The sequence below is a fragment of the Lissotriton vulgaris genome, unplaced genomic scaffold, assembly GCF_964263255.1.
Source record: "Lissotriton vulgaris unplaced genomic scaffold, aLisVul1.2 SCAFFOLD_624, whole genome shotgun sequence".
NCBI lineage: Eukaryota > Metazoa > Chordata > Amphibia > Caudata > Salamandridae > Lissotriton > Lissotriton vulgaris.
In genome coordinates, this window is record NW_028255427.1 from 684,566 (window position 1) to 703,303 (window position 18,738).

General features: G+C 44.1%; 1 protein-coding gene and 1 long non-coding RNA gene across 2 annotated transcripts in view; one reads left to right on the plus strand and one right to left on the minus strand.

Moving 5' to 3' along the window:
* The window catches only part of LOC147659130 (cytochrome P450 2G1-like), a 356,398-nt gene that overhangs the window by 28,817 nt on the left and 308,843 nt on the right, over positions 1-18,738 (plus strand). The gene's annotated exons all lie outside the window — the stretch shown is intronic.
* Positions 6,904-18,738, minus strand: part of LOC147659131 (uncharacterized) — a 51,361-nt gene continuing 39,526 nt past the window's right edge. Inside the window, exons 5-6 of the long non-coding RNA XR_015307313.1 lie at positions 8,861-8,962; positions 6,904-7,995 (exon numbers count right to left, since the gene is read on the minus strand). This is a non-coding gene — a long non-coding RNA (uncharacterized LOC147659131). The remainder of the gene's footprint in view (positions 7,996-8,860; positions 8,963-18,738) is intronic.

Below are 18,738 nucleotides of genomic sequence, written 5' to 3' on the forward strand. Positions count from 1 at the left end.
TGGCCAGCTTGGGATATCCTGAATACTTTTACAACCCTGTTAGCATCTCTACCATCCAAAGGCAAGAACTAAACACTATCTGCATGAACTTTTTAGAGAATTTGAGATTCTATCTTAATAAAGACAAACCGACTGTTAGAGAGAACCAATTGCTACTGATACAACCAGGGATACAACCATACCTTTTAAATAAAAGGAAAGTTATGACAGGATGTTATTAACACACTTACGCTTAGGTAATTTACATAACACTGTTACATTTCCAAACATGAACGATTGGTAACGTCCCCTAGACCCTTGCCCATGTGACGATATATCCTCACAGACCACGATTCACATTATGTTTTTCTGCACTTTTTATACATTGTTAAGGAAAAGATGGATTTTGCCAATTTTAAAAGAGCTAAAACTGAGACAATGCCATCCCGCATTTATTAAATTATAGCTTTTAGAAAATGAAATTTTGAACAATTGTATAGCTAAATATATGAAAGGGGTTGTTAGATTCAGAAAACAACGTCATATCTGATCCCCACATTGCGAGCAGTTGGACGATGAAGTACGATGCTGAAGTCTTTTTAATAATGTATTTAAATTGTTTTTTAAAATATTCTGTAGAATTAAAGTATGTTTTTCTTGTATCATGCTTTTATGACTTAATATTTGAATCGAATAAAGCGAATTTTGATTTGATTTGACAGAACATTTAGACCTCTCATAACTTGTATCTCGGGGGCAGAATGACTGTTTGCAATGCATTTTCCTGTACTCTGTCATACTTATTCATTGGTTTCCTTCCTCAACAGATTGATGTTGACTGATGTGCTGCTCATTGTCTGGATGAATGTTGTCCTTGTGTAGTGTTTGTCTTTGTCAAACCTTTCCCCAAATTCCCTTTCCAATCCATTCATCAAATACCTAGCCCTCTTTCCCTGGGCTGTGTGATTTATTAAGTTGTGGCTTAATTTACACCATCACTGGATCACACACTTGGCAGGGCAGATGTGGTAAAAGCAACACCAACTTACTGCAGATTCTTTTAAGCATTAGCCCACACTGGCACCATTTACCCACCCATGCATGAAAAATGGTCCATATTTTAGATATAGAATGAAGAACATCAGTTGTCAGCATCATCATTCTGGCCTTGTGTTGTGTAACCGTAAACACCAAACCTAAGCTTGTCCACTCCAGACTTTGAGTCAATTGTTTATAACTTGGGAATTTCATAAATACAACTAGCTAATCATTTGCAAAAAAAATTGCTTTTTCTATTTTTTGTATTTTATCACCCTCAGGGAGTCCTGTTGTGTTATTGTATAGTACTCCTAAGATGGATGATCAAACATTCAGATTACTCCTACAGTTGGAGCTCACCTGGTAGAACTGGAAGTGGGACCTCGTTTGTGAAGTTGTAATACCTTCCATGTCATTGCTTCATATATATTAAGATTAGACAACTAGTATGGAGTGAAGTGAGCTAGACAACTTAGTAAGTATTGGACTTGGCCCTTTATGGCAAGTTCACCCCTAAAACTTTTTGCCTTTTCTGTGACCTGGTGTTGGTGGTTTTAGGCCTCTGGGCACTTTAGCACTGTGGTCCAGTGTAAAGCGCGTGCGCTCTCTGTGTACATTAGTGAGATTGGCCTGCCCTCCCATACTAATGCATTGGGGATTCCCTGATCGGTGTATGTCAGTGGTAATTTGTGAATGGGAGGAGCAGCGTGGTCGAATTTAGTATGTATGAAATTGTGAGAATAAATGCTGCACAATGGTGTGCGCAAATTTATTGTGGTTATTTTAGAAATGCCACTTTTAGAAGTTGTCATTTCTGTATGCTATGTGTCTGCCTGCCTGATGTGAATTACATGTCTGGCTTGTGAGTGACAGGGGCTGAGAGGTGTGTGTGACTCCAGGAGGGGCAGGGGAAGTCAGCTCTGGGCTGAATAGGACATCTGGGCTGGGAGTAGTGGGAGGGCTAATCCCTGACTCTGAATAGGATGGTGCCTGCTCAAATTAATGCTGGCTCCGCCCCCTGGGATGTGTCTGATCATCTAGCCCCCACCTGACAAAGAGGAAGAGGAGCTTGCAAAACAAAGTGCTCCAAATCCCCCCTGAACCAGTTGCATCTGGTTCCCCCATGCCGTGCACTACAGACAAAGGAAATGTTGGTATTAGTAGAGGGGCTGTGACCCCATGAATTTGTTCAGTTCTGTGCTGGTGTGCCGTTCCTGACTAGGGGGCGTGCAGCTGCTGGGCCCCAGTAGGAACCGCTATCGGGGCTAGCCTCCCTGCTGGAGGGCCTGTGTGCTGGCCTCCCTATCCCAGCTATGCCCATTAGACCTAGAATGACTTCTTGATGGGACCTTTTCGGTCTTGGATTCATCCAGGACTTTGTGCTACTTGCAGCGCCTTGTGTGTGCTTTATTTTGATTTTCCCAAGGAGAAGAGGAGGCGCGAGGGCTTCGCAGCGCTGAGCTGCAGCCCCTCTTAGAGGGAACTCCGGCATGAGGGATTCCCCCGTGATGATGTGGAGCGCATGCCCACACCACCTTTACTTTTGTTCAATCGCTGGTGACCAGCCCGCTTATGCGGCATTTTTCGCTGGTGCCTACCCCGCATTTTGCTACGTTTAGCGGTGCTCACCCTGCTTTGTACTTTGGATTAAGAGGGAGCCAACCCCTCGTTGCCGCCAAGAGAAAATAAATTATAGCTATGGCCTTGCCTGGTTGTGGGCGGGGCCTTGCGGATGGAAGCGGAAGTGCAGTGAAGCCGAAAGAGAAACGCCGGATTCCAAGACCCAGGTGGGAGCCCACCCCATGCTGGGAGGTTCACAGGAGGAAGTCTGGAGCATTGGGGGCTCCCCATCGAAGTCCTGGGTCCCAGGATGGGGCCCGGGTGAAGGGAGGAGTACGGCCAGAGCAGGCAGCGACCACGCAATACTCCAGGCGGGGCTCCTGTGAGCTGAGGGATTCCCGCATGCCGCCACAAGAGAGGAGAGAAAGCCTGATGAGTTAGTTGGGCTTCTCCATGGTTGTGGTGCCGTCGAGGCACATTGCCTGTGCTTGGGGTATCCTGAGTGGATCTGCCAGCAAGCGGGCCGCTCCAACACTAGCCACAGTGTTTCTGGGGCCACCGCAGGGGTCTATAGGGCCCAGGAGTTCCCATGCCTCCCTGCATGGCTATTTCTGTGCAGCTGCCCTGCTTGCTAGAGGACAGCTGCATGAAGGGTGCCCTTTCATTTTAAAGAGTCCTGGAGTGGGGCTCAGATGGCACGGGTAGTGCCAGTGCCCTGTCTGCCTGATGGGGGCACATTGAGTTAAAAGAGGCCCAGTGGGGCCGAAGGGGCACAGTTGCTCCAGGGTCCTTTAGTTTGCTTAGCAGCTGCAATGTTTTTGGCATACTGTTCAGAGGGCACAGTGAGTGTCAGGCCTACCTTGCATTACAGCTGCACGTCAAGTAGCGTCAGCTGCAATGTTTAGGCCAACAGATCTTTGGGGACCATTTCTGTAGTGAGGTAGGAGCAAGATGCACTCCTCTGCCCCAGCGCAATTGCGCATGTGGATTCTGCTGCATTGGCAGCCGCCCTGACATTTGGACATAGGACATTTGAGCCCTCTTTGAGAAGGCCAGTTGGCCAGGGGGACTGTTAGGTTTGTAGGGCGCCAGGTCCCAATGTGATTTATGTGGTGCTAGGAAATTTGATTCATGTATTGTGATTTACGCTCCCTGATTTATGCCTCTAAATGAGGTTTTGCATACTGTGTTTATGTTTGAGTTATTCTCTACTGTGATTTATGCCCCTAATGTAAGTTATGCTTAGGAGGTTATGGTCTAATATATTTAGGCTTATGAGGTTGGCACAGAATATAATTCACGTCTAAAGTGATACTGTGCACAATATGGTTTGTGTTACAGGATGATTCTGAGTACAGTGTTTGCCAGTAATTGCTGGTTGTGTTCTTTGTTTACTAAGTTCACCTTGTGATGGTTCTGATAGTGGTCTAAGTGGCCCTGTCATGTCTATTGAATCCCCTGTAAATATTGCCCAGTGCCAGTTGGCACAGTGTATATTGTGTGATTACTATTCTAATTTGATGTATGATAACACAAAGGCTATTGTTGATATAACCTTGTGTGGAGATCCTTTTGTGTTGTGCTTGGTATGCTGTTGCTGTGTGTGTGCTGCGCAAACGCTTTATACATTGCCTCCGGGATAAGCCTGACTGCTCGTGCCAAGCTACCAAGGGGGTGAGCAGGGGTAATCTTTGGCGTGTAACTTCCTTGCCCTGATTAGAGTGGTGGTCTCTGCCTGGCTTTGGCGTAAGCCTTAGCCAACCAGAGATCCAATTTCTAACAGTAAGTAACTAACAGCTACTATTGTTTATCTAGGTTTTTATAGACAATATAAATCATGGCAGCATTCTCCCTAATGGTCTAGATAGTTAGAGAAGTTTAACTCTATAACTAAGAGCTACACTCTCTCTTACAAGCAACATAATAGGCTGTGTGAATGCTGATGGCAGCAGTGCAAAGTAAAAGTAAAACAAACTACTTCAGGCCTACATTTCAATAATATAAAATTGTGTCCCCCTTTATTTTTTTACAAAGAAGCCCACCCAAAAAACATGCCCACCTCTCTCCCAAACAAACAAACCCATGCCACAATGTCCCTAGATGCAAAATGTCCAAAGAAAGTCAAACTCAGTCCCAACTTCCTTTCCACCCTGTTGACCAAGCCCCAAAAACAACAAGTCCCTCTGACCAAAACATAAAATGTCAAATCGAACTAAAAAAGGTAATTTTGGATGTCAGTCCAGAGCTGGTCCAGGCTCAGCTCCATTGTGGTGAGCCGGCTCTCAATGGAGTCCAGCCGCTCCAGGATGTGGGACAGCAATGGCCTTGTGTTGTGCGAGATTGGGTCACAACAGTTGATATAAGTTGGTGATAGTTACGGTGAAAGGATGGCAGGGAGAATGGAGGGGAACCAGCTGCACTTGGGCCCGGCTGAAAGGCATTTATTTCCTCCACCTCTTCTTTCAGGACCACCATCTGCTGGTATGCTTGCTGGATACACTGCAACCTGTGCCGCGGCAGATGTGCCACTATTTCCTGTCTGGTGGGTGATACAACTTCACCAGCAGGAGCAGCTACATTGAAAAAAACTAAAAAGACAAATTGCTAAAAATGCTCTGAGCAAACAATTGTTCTAAATTACTGTTTGTCACAGTAGCAGTACATTGCTTGTTCCTTAGGGCCATTGGAATTTGATGTGATTATGGTTAGGAGAGTCACAAGGTCACTTTTATGGTTCCACCACTCATGCTTGCATATGAAATACTGACTGTGGCAGAAATGTATTAAAAGGCAGAACAACACCAAAATAAAAATCTTGAAATTAGATCATTTTTTTCTTCTAATGGAATTTCAAGTAACTATAAACAGATACTTTGAGTAGAAAAATAAATGACCTCTTATTATTGATTACGGCATTATGCACTATAAAGTACAAGTTATGTGTTGTGCTAAAATAGTGAAGCCATCCTTGTTGCTAGCCAGCGCTTTAGGCATTTTGCTACTGTCTACACCTGGTGCAGCTGTAGTTGACAATCATCAATTTTTTATTCCAATGTCCCTAATTTTCTCCAAATGCATTTCTCTTTTTACTATGACTCCAAAGCGGAAGATGAATAATAAATACAATAAATAAAGGTCTACCGTTAGTTTAAATCAAACAATTGACAAAGAATATTCTAAATCTCTCTGTAGAAAGTAACCACTAATCCAATTAACAAACAATATATATATATATAAACCAATAAGTCTAGAAAAATATATTTCATTTTATTGTTCAATATGACTTAATATTGTTTTAAATTCTAATTTTTTTCATTATTTTTATGTATATATAGGAGTTTGTTCATCTCAAAGAATAAATAAATAGATACATACATCTAACAAAATTCATATAAATTTATTGATTCCATATGTGATATATGATAGACGTGGAGTTGATGGAGGCAATGCGGTAGATGTGGACTACGCGCGTTTCGGCATTGCTGCCTTCATCAGGCTACCGTCTATTGCACTAAAATTTGATATATGTGAACTGGATACTACTACTGACAGCAAAGGATGGAATACATCTCCGTGTATTGATAAACTATCAAAGCAACAATATGTTCTTAAAAGTTGGTGTCCATATAAAACACAATAGTCTTGAAATGGTCCATAAATGCCACCATAGAAGTTTTGTTTATGTAGTTAGATGCAGGGAAAGATGGAAAATTATCTATGGCATAAAGTCAGTCATCCGGGTATGGGAGTTTATAAACGTGGCCACTTTAAAAAGTTATTCAATGTCTTATAAGCATGGAAAGTTGTGGACGATATATGGCACAATGTATTTAATCTTGATACAGGGGTTCATAAATGTAGCCACTATACAGGCATACACAATTTCCTTCAATATATGTTGCTATCGTCTTCATGTAAGACCGGCGCAGAAAACCACGTCCTTATGATATCGGGGGCTGCCGCAATAAATAAGATACTACATCACACACCTCATGTATGAAATTCAGATATTAATATGATCCGTTCTGCTGTAGACAGGGAAAATGAAGGACTGCACCATAGGGAAAAGAATAGGCTATATAGATTGTATTTGGTACATTTGTCGCTGTGTACCCCATATGCAAAACTTGACTTAAAATCATGCACTTACTTTCACTTTACTCACTGGCCTTGCCCACCGCTACACATTATTTCCAACAAATTAATTTGCTGGTGAGATCGCAACAAAAGGAAACTTGACTTACTCTACTGCAGGGTAGGGTAGAGGGATTAAACCATCACGGTAGAGCTTTTTTGATATTAAATCGAGAGACCACAACACTGATCATCAATTCGACATCTTCGGTTTATTCAGTCATTGTACAATTCAAAAGGGAAAAATCTGAACAGGTGAAAAATAAATCGGTAATGGGAAACCATACATTATATTCTGGAATCACATGACTTCACATGGTTATAAAAGGAAATGTGGCGCATACCAATAATGTATTTTCCAATTTGGTAGGCTGGGACCGAAGCTCTTAGGAAATATTTAACGGGGGAAGTACTAAGCGGTGACTGAGTGGGTGAAGGTAAATCACACCTTGTGTATTCGGTTTGCAATGCATTGAAAAGATTGTAAATGCTACATTATCTGAAGCACATTGAACAGCCTACACTGTAGTCGCAAATTGGCCTGTATTGCACTTCGGTCATTGGTGGCAAAATTGTAGTGGAGAGGGTTGATAAATAATGGGTGGGATACATCTGGCTCACTTAACAAATGCAGAGAGTCAAAGAAGTAGAATAAATAAAATACTCCCACTTCATATCATAGCTTAGATAACTCTACATAAACATAGTAAGCAAAGTAGGTGAGCAGCATGCTCCTCATGAGAAGAGCTGCCTTGTTTTATTCCTCTAAACAAAATAAATATTCATTCATCCTTTCATTCTAATTCACCCATAGCCACCACGATTAAGCTTTACTTTCTCTCATCCAGTCTTTCACCAAAATTTCCAATCCAATATTCATCCATTCAGTATCCACCCTTTCTTCAAATCATCATTTCACCCATCGATCCCTTTACCCACCTACCCACCCTTCTTTTACCCACCCACTATTTCACTCATATGTCATTTACTGTCTTTTAACCTTCTGTTCTTTCATGTTTCCCTCAAGCCATCAACGCTCATTATGTGAGCTTTTGGCGAGTTGCAGATAGAAGAGGTTGTAATAACTCAACCATCACTGCAGCTTGTAACGTGGGGGGGTCACAGTCACATGCTGACGGTGCCCTGATACTAGCTAGTGAGAATAGAAATTGCAAGAAATTATGTGACTTTCCATTGCCTGTCCCCGCTGCCACTTCTCTTCCTCCAACTGACTCTCCTTCTGCAGCACACTGTAGCTGGCATTACCGGTGTTCACTGGTATGGCTAGAATAAAAAATATATAGAATTTAGATGGCAGATATCCTACCCCAAATACTACTGCAACACACCACTACAGTTCAGTTAGCACTGCAGAATCTTCTAACATAAATTTCACTCTGGGCATTTGATTGGTTTACAATGTTAGGCAAGCCAGGGGTGGATTAATGGTCAAGGAAACACATATGGTGTTGTTTGGCAAACACAATTGGACTTCATACTTTATTCCCAGCCATGCTGCACTGTTATGGGAAACTGCTGGTATACTGTATAAATAAAGGAGACAGCAGCACACTACATGTCCAAGAATACCATGGCCACTCTCTTGTGATCTCAACTGTTAGAGCATGAGCAGGGAAAACAAAGCCTTCTCAACAAACATGCATGGTGAATATTATTTATAATACTAGCTTACTTGGCCTTACAATCTTCCAAAATGTATTAATCTTATTCTTACTCTTAGAGTACCAGAAGATATATAGGAGAGAGGAAAAGATTACCAACAAAGCAGAAGATAAGTGAACTAGAGAGTAAAGGAGAGACCAGAAAAAGTAATCTACCAAAACAGAAAACCATGTAATAGAAGAAGAAAGGAAGATATTTCAGGGATAACAGGAATGAAACAAAAATTGAATCCATTGTGCTTTAAACGAGTGGGTTCATAGCTCATCCTCGTTGCCATATGAGCGGAAGACGGCAGGTAAGGGTGTCCGAGAAATTTTATTTCTCACAAGCAAAACCAGCCTCCAGGCAGCAACTCCCTTCTTGGAACCCAGCACTTACATTCCAATGCCCAAGATTCTACCCTAAGCCCACACCAACCATAAAACCAACCATTAGTGAAATAATAGTAATAAATAAAAGAACTTACTAGGGTTAGAAGAGCCCTCAGCGGTGGCGCTGGGTGTCAGCGCCAGCTGACCAGCTACTGCTGGACCTGTCTCCTAAACGTCCCTCTTCTTGCCCTTGGATGCTAATGTAAGAAATGAAGAAGACAAAACAAAATCAGTTATTCCGTTAATCTCCACAACATTTTGATGACAAGCAAATGCAGTCATATTGTACTTCTCTAAAACAGATCGCCTATAATAGTAGCTTTGAGTCTATTGACTATTGTTGAGTTGCCCATACTTATCCTGAAATCCCTATTTGACATTTCCTTAAGGAAAGCTATGTTTGGAACTAATGCACTGCATTGAATGACCTTTGATTTAATTCCCATTTCTGAACTCACTTGATAGACCAATCAGTCTCCCTTTTTTGCAATGCATAGATCCATTCTACACGTCTCTGTATAGGCTACATAAACAAAGTCATAGGGAAAACGTGTTACTCAGTGATATCACGGATTCACTATAGTGACAGGCGAACAGTCTAAAATGACTTCTTAATTAATCAGCCAAAGTTAGCGCCACTGGTGAGTACAATTAGGTAGCGCTGAGCACCTGCCTAGCAGAAACTAGAAACTGGATCACACAATAATATTTAAATGTAAACTAAGCGTAACTCATCTCTGTATGTGAGCAAAATGGTATTTGGAAAAAAAGTTAGCATTGTAGAGCACAAACACAACAAATAATTAATATTCACTGAGCACTGAAATCTCGACGCCTAGCAGATTGAGCAGTTCCTGTTCCCGGACCAGGATATCAGCTGCTGGACAGTGCGCCAAACCTGTTCGGTGCACCGTACGTACTGATGCACCCTACCCCAGTGTAGCCGATGCTGCCACAAGGGGTGTCCATTACAGGACCTGCCACCTGCTGGCAGCATGGAGGGGTGCTGGTCCTGCACGAAAAACACTGCTGCTACCTCCTCCTCACCAAAGATCACCAGGGGCTGGAACACTGGGCAGCAGCACAGGCCCTTAGTGTAGCCACCCTGCCTCTGCCATGGCGCAGGGTGGGTTTGAAAAAAAAGGAAAGAAGAAAGAACTATGGACGTAAGGGGAAGCAAACAAAAAGTTATGACAAACATTAATGTTGTTTCCTAAAAACATAAACTACACAAACACAAAGACACAAACTAATATAACAAATAAAAGTGAGGGTTGATCATTTTTAAAGGGGGAGGATTACAGAGATTAAGATTTAGGCCCAGCATCATAACACAGGGCAGAAAAACAAGATGGACACATTTATGCGGATGCAAGGTGCCATTCATGTGTTATTTGGAATGCGAGAATGCAAATAAGAACTGTTTGGTGCCATTTGCATGCAATCTGGAATGCAAGATCACACTCCATGTTCCTTTGTAGCGCGAACAGGCATGCCAGGATAATCCACTAGCCAGCGAAACTACACGTAGCGGCAGAGTTTATTTGCTACTTCATGGAATTCTGCGTCGTGCAACACCGCTGAGGCCAAATCTTGATGGAATTGAAGTAGAAAGCTGAAAACATTTTTTACTGAGAATACTGCAGTAAATGAGGAAATTAGGGACCTTTATAACAAATAAATCTTCCAAAATGGCCACTGTTAGACCTGACATAATTGGCGTGAGTCTCCCTTCTATTTTTAACCGATTGCTTCCTCTGGTTTTTTTTGCTGGTTGTATGTTTTGGTCCCTGTGCCACTGCTAATCAGTGCCACAGTGCAAGTGCTCCCTATGTTAAATTGGGATACTAATTGGCTATTCCATGATTGGGTTATTTGAGCTACTGTCAGCCCCTACTACACTGCACCAGGTGTGCCCAGGGCTTGTAGAGCAAATGCTGCTGGTGGGCTTGCAGCACTGGTTGTGCCACCCACAGAAGCAGCTTGTAAAGTTTGTCTCAGGCCTGCCATTGCAAGGCCTGTGTGTAGTCTGTGACTACCATGTCGACTTGGCCAAGTAAAACCCACTTGCCAGTCCCTAAACCTTCCCTTTGCTTCATATTAGACACCCCTATGGTAGGCCCAAGGGCAGGGTGCATTGTAAGTATAAGGTAGGACATGCTCTGGTGTGTGTAGCATGTCCTAATAGTGAATTACAGCCATTTTCGTTTTTCACTATTGAAGGCTACCTGTTCTCATAGGCCAGAATGGGCAGCTAACATTGTGACATTCCTACAATCCTAACTGACTCAGGGAACATGGTAGAAATTCGAATTTACTATGCCTGAACTCAGAATAATAAAATACATCTTTTAGTAAAGTTTATTTTAATATTCTGTGTTTGAAAATACCACTTTTAGAAAGAAGGCATTTGCTTGCCTAACCATTTGAGCCCGCCTCTGCTGACTTGTGTATTCCTTGTCTGGGTTTGTGTGCGACAGGGCTGGGGAATTTTAGGAGACAGGCTAGGGCAGCCCAGTGGTGAATAGAGAGATCAGCACCCAGATGGGAGGGGGGAGTTGCACCTGGGACCTGGGCCTTCCCTCTACAATGCTGGCTCCACCCCCTGTGGCTTGTCTGAAGTCTCTGCCCTGCACTGTGAAAGAAGAGCAGGAATCATGTCAACAGAGAGCTCCAGAGCTGCATCTTCCCTCCACTGTGCTGGCTCCACCTCCTGTGGGGCGTCTGATGTTTCTGCCCTGCACAGTGAAAGGAAGAGAAGAGTCATGTAAACACAGTACTCAGGAACGGGTTTGAACTAGGCAGAGGCCTCTGTGCCCTCAGAGAACAAAGGATTTTGGGGTATAAATATTGGGACCCAGTCCTACAGACTTTAGATCACTTCTGGAACAAGAAACCTTTCTGCCAAGGAGAAGAACCAAGGAAGCTGCAGGAGTTTGGACTGCCCGTCTGCCAGTGTGCTGTTTGCTGGGTTGGCCTGCAGTGGTTGCTTCATTGCCAAGGGAAAGGAGAAGGAACTTTTTAAGGACTTTCATTCATCTACAGAATATTCTCCAAGGGCTTGAACTGTGCTTGCCTTCTGCTGAAGTCTCAGGGCCAAAAGACTTCACCTCCAGCTCCCTCCTGAATTTCCTTGCTGGGAATTCTGACTCCAGTCACTTGCGTGCCGTTGGGAGCTGGAAGCGCGACGCATCAAGAAGAAGCGTGTCGCCACCGCAGCTGAAATCCTCGCATCGCCGGAGAAACGAGCTTTCGTGGCATCTCCCTGGAAGAGTGTGTTCATCGAAGCTGTCTGCTGTCGCATCGCCGGAGAAGCTCGTCGCATCGAGAGAGTCGTCATGGCATCACCGGAGAAGCGCGTCGCAGGGCCTGTCGCGGCTCCAAAGTACAGAGTCGTCGCAAGGCTGCCAGGGCGTCATCGCAACATCATCGCATCGCCGCATCAAGGGCGCCATCTTCTCGCATCGCAACCGAATCATCGCATCGCATCAAGGAGCCATCTTGCGCACTGCAACGGGCCCACAGGCCGAAAATCTACGCATCACCTCTGCACCGGTAAAGCTCACGACGAGTCCCCTACTCTGCGCAAGCATTGAGCAAGGACGCAACCGTTCCCCCGGGTCACGGAACCGATGCATCTCCCCTTCTGCGAGCCTTTTGTTTACTTTGCGTCACGCATCCAGGTACTTTGTTGAGAACTTTGTCGCATTTACCCTCAACTTGAACTAAGAGACTTTAATCATCTTTTAAGCAACCTTAAGTGTAGTATTGTGGATGTTTGTCGTTTGTGGTCTTGTGCTAAGTCTATATAAAGAATACTTATTTTTATAAAACCTGTGTTGTGTCCATCTGTAGTGTTTTCACTGTATTTATGTGTATATCCACAAATGCTTAAACCACTGACTCTGAGATAAGCCTGTCTGCTCGTGCCAAGCTACCAAGGGGGTGAGCAGGGGTTATTAAGGAGTGTAATCCCCTTATCCTGACTTAGAAGTAAGGGTCCCTATTCGGACAAAGGTGACAACCATTGCCAACTAGAGACCCCCAGATCTAACAGCCACCAAAGAAAAAAGAGCACAAATAACACCCAAATGTAGCCCAAGTATAGCCGGATGACAGACGTGTGCAAAACACTTAGGGGCTTATTTACAAGCCCCTTGCACCACTGGTGTGTCAGTTTTAGGTTGGGTCGTTCTTGCAGCACAAGGGGTTTGTAAATAAACCACTTAATTGTTTTTTGCAGTTTTATGTAGCACAGGCTTGACCCGAAGGTATAGGAGTGCTTTGAAAGAGCATCAGTTATAATACACAAAGACACATTTATTTTGGTTTTAGATATGGGGAGATTAATTTATTTGCCCAGAATCACAGGATGTCGACTTGACAGTAAAACCCAAACCTGGTTCCCCAGTTGCAAAGTCCACAGCTCTGGCCGTAACGCCACATTCTCCCCTTAAGTATAACATATAATCAAGTGATAGAAAAAAATAAGGATAGCAAAAATCTTTTAAAAGTACTTTGTCGCTATTTGAAAACTGAGCAAATATGTTCTCATTTTAGTTGGTTAGAGCACAACCATAATTTATATGGTAAAAAGACCCTCTCGTGGAGGATGGTGCAAGTTGATTACACTGTGCAGGTGGAAGAGGCAGTGGCAGCACAACGGACCATGGAGGGCACGGGAAATGGGGGCATGGACAACAAACATACCATGCAGTACAGGCAGGAGAGGCTGTGGCAATATGAAAGACTATTGAGGGAAGATGAAAGAGACAGTGGCAATACAACAATACATTCCAACAGACCAGATTCAGACAGGATACTCCCAAAATGTTTAAGCCCAAAAGGGCCTAATTTTATCGGTCTCCTACCTAAAATCTCTTCTTTTTTCAGTGTGAGTATATGGGGAAAATCAATTCCTGAGGTTTTATTTTCAAAATCTCCCTCTTATCAAGTTCTAAATGTTGGCAAATAAAGTACATTGAATCACAGAGGACAGAAGGAAAGGGGTAGGGATATTGGCTCGTATTATAGAGGGCAGGAGGGAGGTGAGCAGGAGCACCAAACTGATGTTTCCACAGCAATCTTCTGTGGTTGCAGCAGCACAATACACCACCCACACAGGACAAGCGGGATGGCAATGCGGCATAACGAACCATGAAAAGCAATAGGGAGGGAAAAGGGTCATGCACATGGACAACAGAGAGCAGAGGGTAAAGAGGGAAGGGCCTGAAGATGACCATACTGGACAGACTATAAGGACAGTTGAAGCATAACGGACCATGAAAGGCTGGAGGGGGTGGCAGGGGCACAACAGCAGACTAGACAAGGAACGAGGGAAAGGATAGGGGTCTGCATATGGAAAATAGAGGGCAGGGGCAAGGGGGCAGGACAGGAGCAGCTAACTGACCATAAAGGGCAGGCCGGATCGGCCCTGGAAGCACATCACACCATGGATGGCAAAAATGAAAATATAATTGCATACACACAGGCAACGGAGGGAAGGTGGGAGGTGGCCAGTGGCAGCAAGCTGACCACACAGGGCAGGCGGGAGGCGCTGTGGAAGAAAGACAACCATGCATGGCAAGTGTCAGGATTAGTGGCAGCAAAACGGCCATGGTGGGCAAGAGGGGGGTATGGGTATGCACAAAGGACGATGGAGGATAGAAGGGAGGGGTAGGAACTGGACGCAGACAAAAGACGGCAGGGGAAAGGACTTCACAACAGACCATTCAGGGCAGACAGGAGGAGCAGTTACAGCCCACCAGAGCATGAAGGGCAGAAGGGAGTGGTAGCAAAATGGACCATGGAGGACAGGAGGGAGGAGATAGGGGCATGGAAATAGGATAGTCAGAGTAGAGGTGGCAGGGACAGGCAGCAGCCAACTGACCATGCTAGGCAGGTGGAAGGGAAAGTGGCCGCTCAATAGAACACTAAGAGTAGATAGGAGGGCGGCAGGTCCTTGGAATATGGTGGGCAGAAAGGAGGGAGCACGGCAATGCACAGAGACATCAGAGGGCAAAGGGAAGGAGAGTAGGGGCAGCAAGTTAAGCACAGAGGCTAAGCAGGAGAGCAAAGATAGGGCATTGAATTAAGGAACACAGGGAGGGGGAATGGGCACATGAAATCAAGCTAAATGGAGAGCTGAGCAGCACATTGGAACATGCAGGGGCAGAGGGAGGGGCTGGTGCATGGACTCAGACAACTGAGGTTAGGATGAGGTAGATGGGGCCGCAAGCTAACCATCAGTGGCATAACAATGGCCACACATAACAGTAATGAGTGAGTAGGGTCATGAGCTTGGTCAATGGATGACAAGGATGAGGCTGGCAGGAGCAACAAGCTTGGGTGCGGGCAGCACAGTGCCATGCAAGGCTCTGCATTCAACCCCCCCCCCCCCCACAGTGCATTCAAAGAGCATCTTTTTTGACGTTTTTTTAAACTTAGAAATCCACTGAAAAAAACAAAGGTTACAGGAGTGGTATAGTTAGGAAATGAAATTAAAATAGCCTTAGAAATCCCCCCCAAAAAGTTCCAGAGACGTTATTGTTAGATTTTGCTTGTACAAAAGCATTAAAATTCAAGAGCTATAGTTACCTGAGCTAACTATAACTTACGCCCCACAATGCACTGCTTATGACCTCACATTTGCATCACTCATTACATGGTAAGTGGACGTAGGACCAGCCACCATGAAAAGGGATTTGGAGGAGTTGACCAAAAGGTCCAGAGAGATAATAAATGATTTGAAAGATAATACTAGGTGCGTTAGACCAATGGCTTGTAAACTAACAATACCATGATATTGTCATAAAGTAAAGCCAGAATGAATCTACCATCAACTGAGGGCAAGTCTGTAGCCTCCCGAATTAGGGCCGGTTCAAGGTGATCGGCATGAAGAGTAAATACTAATGGTGCTAGAATGCAGCCCTGTCTAACTCCTCTTTTAAACTTGAAACTGTCGGTGCACTGACCATTGACACCATATCTTACAGCAGCAGGCATGTCTTTGTACAGGTCCAAAGGAAAAAGACGATGTCTAGATCATCTCCAATTGAAATCCACAGAGACCAAAGTTTGAATCTGTTGACTGATTCAAAAGCAGATGAAATGGCCATAAAGGCCTTGTAAAGTGCCTCATACTACACTACCATTTATTTATTAAAAAAGTAAATGAAGATTTAGACATTGGTCATGGGTGCTCTGTTCAGGAGGACCCCTTTTAAGTTGTCCTAAAATTGTGTTTGCCCTGGGAGATGTCCACAAGAGATCCTCAGTCAAATGAGGATGTCTTGTGGACATCTCCCAGGGCAAACACAATATTAGGAAAACTTAAAAGGGGTCCAAAGCCTTGCTCAGTGTGGACTAGATAACCTGAGTTATAGACCCAATAAAAAATTGACCGAATCTTCAGGAAAAATGTGGAAGCAAACTGTGTTCCTATCATCTAAGGCAAACACAACGCGGTTATCAATCTCCTAAAAAAGGGCACTCTAAGATTGGGCGCAAGCTTGAAGAAGTTAGTCCCAAGAGTCGTCTCCCAGTGCCCTTTTTGTTTCCTTCCAGGCCCTCTTTTAAGCTCGCTGACACAGGGCAGCCACAGCTTTGTCCCTGTGTACGGCTCTAAGGACGTTCTCCAGATCCCTATGTAATATTGAGCACCTAATGTCAAATGGGGACACGAGGAAACAGGGAGCGAGGATTTTTGATTGTTAGTACAGAATTAGCTGACTGGCAGGCATTTTGTCTCAGGCACATCTTTTTATGTCCTGATGATGATCCCTGCACCCAGTTAAGGGATTGATATGTCGTTGACTACAGTACATTGACTCAAATTGTTGTAATTGTCTAGTTGTTCATGTGAGCATAGGTACTTACTATTATTTGTGACATGAACTTCCTTCTTGCTTTTTCCCCCACTTCAATGGTTTTTACTCTAAAGTAATAAATGCATATGATTCTCCATTTGGATACTAAACATAGACTTCATTGTATCTCCATGTACTAATGTTTTCTGTTATTTTGCATATAAAGGACATTTGTTCCTTTAGAATTACCTATACCTTACGGATTCCCTTGTCTCTTTAAATATAAGTATTTGATTGCAGGCTTTCAGAGTCGTTCGGAAGAAGCATGTTGCGAAAGCTGTTCAGTTCAGAAAAAGTACTAATGGCCACAAAACACAAGGAAAGAGTAGATCTGCTAGCTGCCGACAAGGAAGCTGGAACAGCAAAGAGTGAATCAGTGTTAATTATGAAGAGCAAACTCAAGCACAAAGTAGTTGCATGGAAGCCGACATGCTAAAAGGAAAGATGTGCTTCCAATGTGGATTTTCATTTGCACATGAAAGTAAATGTCCAGCCATTGGACAGATGTGCAAAGGTTGCAGTAAGGAAAACTCCTTCATAATGGTTTCAAAGCAAAAGACAAATCAAGTGCATTACGGCGAGATGAGAAAATGGATGCTAAAAAGTCTTAAAAGCATTCTCACCACATCTGCAAAGACAAAAAGCAACCGCAATTGTGACAGATAGAAACTAAACAAAGTCAATTGTCATTAAGTTCATCCAACAAATGTTTCTTTGTGTCACAAGCGAGTGACAATGAAGAGGGTGAATGTGTGTTGATTGTATCTGCCAAAAAGCATCATGCAGACATAGGTTTGGCTGCTTGCAAAGAAGATGAATGAATGACCAAAACATGTGAGTCAAAGAGAAAACTTAATTCATATGTACACTGCCCCAAGATCACACTAAAGGCCAACAGTTGCCCCATTACCTTTGTAATTGACAGTGGAGCATCAATCAACATCATGTCAGTTGAACAGTTTAACAATTTGCTACCCGCACCACAGCTCAATGCATCAAACTCAAAGGTGTAAACATTGGATGGTTCAAAACCTTTGCAGAGTCAAGGATCGTTCACGATGACCTTATGACATAAAAAGACATCTGTGCAAGCCCCAATTCATATTCTTCAAGGTACTTCATCCAGTGCACGTCTACTTAGTTTTGCACCTGCTGCGGACATGAGACTAATATCTTTCAATTATAGCTGACATACACAATCTGAAATTGTGAGTCAGTTCTCATTGTTATTTCATGGCCTAGAAAAGCTCAAAACAATAAAGGTGCAACTTCATATCAACAAAGACATCCGGCAAGTTGTACAGTGACACAGCAGAATGTTGAAATCTAGTTTGCGACATACATTATCGGCGCCATCTTGCCCCCTTTTTTAGGCCCATTCATGCGCGTAAGTGGCAGCCATTTTGTATGCCATGGCCTCTCTGCCCACTGCCGATAGCCAGCGCGTCTCTCTCTCTCTCCCCTAACCTCGCAGGCCTCCCCTGCGCGCTGACAGCCCCCGCTCTCACACGTTTGGGCCATAAACCCCTCTTCAGCGCAATTCTGCCTCGGAACCCCATCCTGTTCCTGGCTCAACACCTCCCTCCATTCCATTCATGATCCCGTATCCTTTGATATACCCCCCTTTTCCTCTGTGCCCGATTGTCCTGCTCACTCCCAGGCCGCCACCTGGCCCTGCGGATGCTATTTATTGCCCCCCCCCATACAGTAGGAAGCTTCCCCTATCAAAGGATCCACAACTGATCAATGCCCCCACCCCATGAGATCCGATCATCCCCATGCATTCCGGGAATCGACGGGATGCCCAGCTGCGCGACAATCGACACCTGTTGTGACCGGGGTGGGGACTTCTACTGTAAATGTGTGTGGGAACGGGCTTGAAGTGGGGATTCTGAGGAGGTCTTTCCGCACATCAAAGTGTCGACAGAGATGTGTTTTATGTAATAAAGCAATAAACTTGTGTATAAGAGGCCAGGCCTCAGAGATGCGGGTAGAGCACCTCGGGAAGATACCTTGTTGTCTGAGTTGACGTGTTCTGCTCCGTCGGAAATCAACTCCTGTTTCCTGCCTTCCAGTCTCCAGCGCCTGCCTCTTTGTTTGGTAAT